This window comes from Berghia stephanieae, chromosome 12, assembly GCF_034508935.2.
Source record: "Berghia stephanieae isolate SIO BIC M18660-M18661 chromosome 12, UCSD_Bste_1.3, whole genome shotgun sequence".
Classification (NCBI taxonomy): domain Eukaryota; kingdom Metazoa; phylum Mollusca; class Gastropoda; order Nudibranchia; family Aeolidiidae; genus Berghia; species Berghia stephanieae.
The window spans coordinates 11,382,419-11,389,918 of NC_088371.1; the positions used below are offsets into that span (position 1 = coordinate 11,382,419).

Here is a 7,500-nt window from a genome sequence, read left to right on the forward strand (position 1 = left end):
CGATGATGATGAGGTGGTCGGAAAGGAGGGGGGGGGGGGGGGTATCCTTGGAACAAATTGACCTCACCGGAATTTGAGGGAGGTTGCCCGTAACCCGGAATTTTTTGCTCCAGACCGAAGTTTTGGCAACACTGAATATGTCTAAGCATGCCACCCCCCCCCCCCCTTTCTCTCTATCTCTCTTCCTCTCTCACTTTCCTCTAAGTATAATCTGCGCTTGAATCCGGCACTCAGTACATTTCAATGAAAGAATTTATTAAACAATGATCCGCAAGCTGTTAATTACTTCTATCACTAGATATCATCCCCAAGTCTGGATAAGGATATAGAGATGAGGATAAAGTAAAGAAATATATCTGAATAGCCATGACTTGAAAAGTAGATTTGTTATTATTAGCTATTTAAAACTTTTTTAAACAAATAATTCGATGTATGTCCAATAATTTATACGAGAGAACAAATTTAAAACTAAAACAAAGCAACACACTGGTCAATCAAATCTTGAACCGACACATAATCACAAGCACCACGCCATTACTGTTCATAAAGAATGCCTTTGCCTAGTGAAACAAGCAAACGAATCACAATGCCATTATTCCTGTTTACAATTAATACATAAATCGAACAAAGTATTAATGTAGAACTAATCCGAAGTGGTTTGAAGACTTGTACTTGAACACAATATTATAATCCACATCTATGATGGTAATCCATGAATTAAACTTTAATTGTTTAAAACAAACAGACGCAACACGATAAGCATGGAACTGTTGAATGAATAGCATATATTGAATCTCGCGCTACACACACACATACAGCCACGTAATGAACACGCAATACCGGATAGCCTATACCGCAGTCAGCAATACGCGAGGGAAGCTGCCTGAGTGTGTGGTAGCCTTGGCTGAAACCCTTTAAGATGAGACCAAATTTTGCTCTTTATGTTTTTTCATGGCCGAGGTATCAATGATTGAATGACCCGGTTTAAAAATAGTCATTATTTTCTTGATGTTTGACGCAAAATATATACGTTTTTTTTTCTGTCACAAACATTACGTCTATTACTTATAGTTATACGCTGAGAGTAAAATTACAAATGGAAAAATTGTATTTTGTTCCATATAGCCTGCTTAGAGAGCTAAGATTATTATTATTATTATTATTATTATTATTATTATTATTATTATTATTATTATTATTATTATTATCATTATTACAAGTAGTAGTAGTATTAGTAGTAATAGTAGTAGTAGTAGTAGTAGTAGTAGTAGTAGTAGTAGTAGTAGTAGTAGTAGTAGTAGTATATCAATAATAATAATAATAATGATAATAATAATAATAATAATAATAATAATAATATAATAATAATAATAATAATAATAATAATTAGTAATTATTATTATTATTATTATTATTATTATTATTATTATTATTATTATTATATATAATGATAATAATAATAATAATGATAATAATAATAATAATAATAATAATAATATATATAATTATTATTATTATTATTATTATTATTATTATTATTATTCATTATTATTATTATTATCATTATAATAATAATAATAATAATAATAATAATAATAATAATAATAATAATAATATAATAATATGCACAAATGATTACTTTATCAAAAACAAAGATTTCACAAACACTATCATTGGAAAAACCTGTGCATATTGATAATAGTAATACTAATAATAATACTAATAATAATAATAGTATAATAATATAATAATAATAATAATAGTAATAATAATAATAATAATAATAATAATAATAATAATAATAATAATATTAATAATAATTTATGTCAGTCTTACTTTACTCGTATATTAGCCTTAGAATCAAAGAGTATGGATACATCCTGACATTCACTAACTTAACTCCAATATCACGGAATAAATAGTAGGGGATGGAATGCCTACTCCTCGGACATCTCCGAGACAAGTTATTCAGATATTCTTGCCTGAATAACATGGTTTATATGACCACTCTATGTCTCAAGACTGTAGTGCATGACTGACGAAGCCCATCCCTATCTTGGGCTTATAGACTCTCTTGCTTTAACCCATGGAGAGATCGCAATGGATGTTGAGGAGAAAAACAGGACTCATGCTACCATCCCACTAATCCATATATCATTTATCTTTAACCCTCCCGCTCATTTGAAGAGGAATGTTGACTGCTATGAGTGATACCAGTTGTTGTTTGTTTGTTGTTTTTAAGGGTTTTACGGCGCTTGCAACACATTAAGGTCATATCAGCGCCAGTAAAAAGGAAGAAAATGGGATAGTAAAAAGTTCTAAAATTACAATAAAGCATCCAAGAAAAGGGAAGACAAAGGGGAATTTGTTCAAATAGGAAACGGATGTAGATTCCAAAAGCACACTATTCAAGTACTTAGTTTGAGATCACTAAAAGTCTCATCCAGACACAAGCACAGGTCCCCGCTAAGAGGAATACACTCAAATGTTTTACAAATCATACATAATATAAAGAAACATAATGCAGTGCATAACAGAGAGATAATTTACAATGAAAAATATTTCATCTCCCAAAACTCTAACTAAACATTTGACTGTTTCCCTCCCAGGCAGGGTTTCCGGCCAGGGCCTGGACAAAACCAAGTAATCTTATTCCAAGACAAAGATAGAAAGCATGTTGGAAAACAGAGATAGGTGGGTAGAAGACACAGCAAGTACCTGCCTGCCCACTATGAGAGGTATGGAAACCACACCCAGAGTGATACCAGTGATTATGTGTCTACCTGACACTAGGCTTTCACAGCTATGGACAGAGATGTCTGGAGAACTCTTTCTCATTCCCAGTCCAGTAGATTCGAGCTAAAAAAAATAGGGTAGGGGAGAAATTGGTACCAAGCTAAACTTAACATATTTTAGTGCACATTTCATGCTCATGATCATACAGTAGAGCATGCCTATAGCAGGACTTTTGGTCCTAGCAGAAAAATTCCGCTGTCGACAGGTTCCCGCTATAGGAAAGCAGGGGAAAATGTCCCAAAAATATACATGATTACCTCCCTTGAATGTCAATAAAACTAACGTGACCCATGAGCCTTGAAATGGACTATCTTTGGTTCACTGTTTGTTTTGGGGTTTTTTTTTAAAATTTTGTTTTTCTTTTTTTTTTGGGGGGGGGGGGGGGGGGGGGTAGTAATCGTTTTCTCAGGATTTCTCTTGATGCGAGTGTACTAAAATAGTAAAAGTAATACGATATGAACAAGTGCGATTGATGCGTATGCTTGAGCAGCAACAATCGCAATGAATGAGGAATGGCACAATTAGGCTGATCTGAATTAAAATGTACACACCACCGCGTGCGCACAAGCCTCTTCTCTCTAATTGGCCAAGGGCTTTACACACGGCGTCAGCTTGTGCAACGCATCTCTTTTAAATCAGGTTGCCCAACTTAATTAATCATCGCAAGATTGACCAACCAACGCATATAAAGAAATAGAGCGAGCGGCAAAAGAAGTGTGGGTAGACACGAGAGGTGTGTGTGAAGACACGAGCGAAATAAAGGCCAAAGACGGCTTTTGCAACGGAACTCAGCCTGATGCAATTCACGGTAATGCCGTTTGGTTTGCAAGGTGCTCCAGCAGCCTTCTCAAGATTGATGAGGAAAGTGCTAAGAGGTCTGCCAAACGTGAAAAGCTATATTGACGATATTCTTGTCCATCACGCCAACTGGGAGACCACTTGAAAGGCATTGGGTCAGTCTTAGATCGATTGAGACAAGCCGGACTGACGGCACGACCATCTAAATGCCTAGTTGGACACCCTCAAGTTGAGTTCCTAGGACACCAAATTGGTGACGGTACTATTTCACCCCTGCCGAACAAAGTCCAGGCCATTAACGATGCTAAGGCACCCCAGAACAAGAAGCAGATGCGGAGCTTTCTTGGTCTGGCTTCATTTTATAGAAGATATATACCGAATTTCTCCGCCATAGTCAGAATGATGCGACCAGAAATGGGATGCCTAATCGTATCGTGTGACAGGAACCACAAGAAAATGCCTTCACATTTGTGAAGAAGGTCTTGACGTCAGATCCGGTTCTGAAATTGCCGGACTTTGACAAGCCTTTCGTTTTGTCAACGGATGCAAGCGATACAAGTATCGGAGCGATCCTCGCTCAAGAATACGAGGGAGAAAAGTTTCCGGTGTTGTACCTGAGCAGGAAGCTTCTCCCTAGAGAACAACGGTACTCCGTTGTGGAGAGAGAATGTTTGGCCCTCGTATGGGCTGTACAAAAGTTGAGCTCCTATCTTATAGGGAGGGAGTTTGTAATAGAGACTGATCATGCTCCTTTACTATACCTAAATAGAGCGAAGTCAGAAAATGGACGTCTCATGAGATGGTCATTGCTCCTAAGCCAGTATCGGTTTACAGTTAAAGCCATCAAAGGGAGCGAGAATCATGGTCCAGATTTTCTGTCACGCCTAGTGTGAATGGAGGTGATGGATTTTTATGTAACATTATTGATTTCAATATGGAATCAAAATTCGATAAATTTTGTTCTTGAAAGGGGGTTATGTCAGGGGTTGATGGATAAGTCAGTTTAAATAACTAAGGTTTAGGGGTGGATTTCCAGATGAGTCATTGTAAATAACTGTGGTGTAAGGGTTGATACCCAGATTAAAGTCATTGTGGTGAGCTTTGATGTCCCGTGTTTCCCATCATTGTTGTTGTCATCGAGTCTTAAGTTTTACCTTGAGAAAGGATGTACGTGCATCATGGGGGCTCGATTTTTGGGTAATTTGATAGGTTTGTTGTAATGAAATTTCTAAAGCATTGCAAACTATCCGTTAATGAATTTGATATGGGATGGGTTGGAACGGAAGTTTGGTGTTAGAGGTGGGTGTCCATAATTTAGTTCTATTATTTAAGATTTCGACCAATCAGAATGTTTCGTTGAACAAGGGTTCAATTGTAGATTCTGATATTTTGATCAGTTGAACTGAAGACTCCGGCTTGGACGGACGTGTTAGTGACTCGAAGAGAGCACTAAAATTATAATAAATAAATTCCCAAAGTTTATGCTGTTTGTGGCAGCGGTGATACTGTTTGTGGCAGTATTTCTCCGTCCAAGTCGTTATTGTGACGCCTTTGAGGCTTTTTATTTTAATTAGATTGTTTTACTGGCTCTGGTAATATTTCAAAATTAATATTTATTGTGAAATCTGAGTTATATTTTGTGTTATTTTATCAATGGTTCCCTAATGGGGGTGACTGATAGTTGGTGAGGAATTTTGATTTTAGTATAGTGAGTCCATAAATGTAATGGCATTAACTATGTGTATTCACTGCTATTCAGTTGTGTTGATTTATTACTTTTATTAATAGATTGATATAATATTTGGTTTTGATTAATTAATCCTTCTATATTCTTCCTTATTTAGTGAAGCCAGTTGGCTTGAGGTTGACCTAAGGTTGCCGTGAGGTTGTTTTAACGTTGATTTGAAATCAAACATTAATATTTTGAAGAAATTAAAGAAACATTAACAATACAAGGAACAGTGCTTATTTGTGAACGAAAGAAAACAATTTTACACATTTGATCGATAAACATTTGATAAGACATTCTTCATCCATCGGAAACTATACTTATCATCTTTGCTGTCCTGCCTTGGTTGCTGTCGTCATGTTATGTGTTAGATTAGATGCTAAATTAAGGTAAGGGCGCCCTTAGAGATTTAGTATTAGATAAGTCTATATTTTATTTTGTGATTTCTGTTCTTCTTTAATTATTCTCTTCATTATTTCTTCTGCTCTATCTTCATATTCCAACCCTTTATTTTGTAATACATCATTACTACTATATATGAATAAGACCTACTTCTTTTCCTTTTCTTTCATTATTTCTCTTTATTCAATACATAAATAAACCATTTGATATAAAACTGTACATCACTTGTTTGCTTGTCGGTGTGTTACGTCCCTGTTTGTGTTCATTGACAATAATAGGTAAAGGCGACGGACTGAGTGCGTAGTGGACGCATTGCGAACTCACTCCGGCGCTTAAGTAACATCGGGGCAACGGTCACTTTGTTACAGAGGCGTGTGTGTTAGTCCTGGGTGGCGGGAGAGAGACATCACTCGTTGAGTCGCGGCACGTGAAGGATTTAGCCGATCGATAAATTCTATTATTGGCCCTACAGCTCGCTCAATTTTTCCCGCTGTAAGCAAATTCGGGCCTTTCCTTGATCCGCTAAACCCAAGCACAGGTAATTGAATTTATATAGTAAAAAAAAGCGGGGTTTGTATAAGGCCCGTTGTAGCGATGGTCCCGCTGTAGATGGTGCCGCTATAGTCATGCTCTACTGTACTAAAAATCCACTGACACCTGTTCATGGGGAAGAAAAGGCTATTCACTAACCTTAAAAATTTTGTGATAGTCAATTTTTCTACATTTTTTATATAATTATCAACCTATTTAATAATAATTATGCATATGGATGAATATTTTGTTGGTGTAACATATTGAAGTACCAAAAATGCCTTAGAGCTGCTTATATCTCAGTACCTCAAAATCACCCTATATTTTCCCCGCATTTTCAGCATCCTATTAAGCGGGTAACAAGCAATTGCTATTGTCTGTTTCACATGATAGAAACGGTAGTGTATCTGGTCGCTGTCATTTGTTTTTGAAATCTAGTTTTCCGATTGTTCATTGCATGTTTCACCCTTCTCCTTTCTTCTAATTTCTGACATATCTGCACTCTGATTCATGGTTTCTTGTTTGGGTTGTGGTCTCCCAAGTACTTCTTCACATGTCCCTGTCATGGCCTCTTTCAGAGTTGTCCATGCTTTATCTGTTTCCTCTGCCTCTTGTGTTTGAAGCAATTCAAAGCGGTTTTGGAGTGAAATTTTAAATGTTTCTTTAGTGTTTGGTTGTTTCAGCTTGTTGATATTATATTTTACTCTTGGTTTTGAAATGTATTTATTGCCAACAGTCGCATCATGATCTTTGCAACAAGGTGATGGTCTGAACCGATGTCTACGACTCGCCTAGCTTATACATCTAGTAATGAGCTTCTGTACCGTTGTCTCACCATGACATGGTCTATTTGGTTTTCTGTCTGATGATCTGGAGACACCCATGTAGCTTTATAGTGGGGAAGCAAAATGACCACAAAGAGACTTTACAATGCCCAGGCTGTATGTCTGGTGCGTAGAATTTTCAAATTGGCAGCTCCTAGACGAAGCATCGTCATGTCTGGCATTCATAATTTTTTAATTCTTCAATAATCTTTTTAAAATTTCAATTCATTGAATCTTTAATTTACGACTTTTTTATGACCATGGATGCAAATTCACGACCATTTACGACCAAGAGGTCAAATTTACAACCTTGCTGGACACCCTTCGCACATATACGGATTGTAATATGGAATCAGTAATTTCTTTCGGGGTTAGAAATGATAAAACAGAAGAAAAAAGAGAACAAAACCAAACGAGAAA

The 7,500-nt window shown here is 36.3% G+C and overlaps 1 protein-coding gene across 2 annotated transcripts in view; it reads right to left on the minus strand.

Moving 5' to 3' along the window:
* Positions 1-7,500, minus strand: part of LOC144958407 (uncharacterized) — a 13,230-nt gene that overhangs the window by 4,099 nt on the left and 1,631 nt on the right. The gene's annotated exons all lie outside the window — the stretch shown is intronic.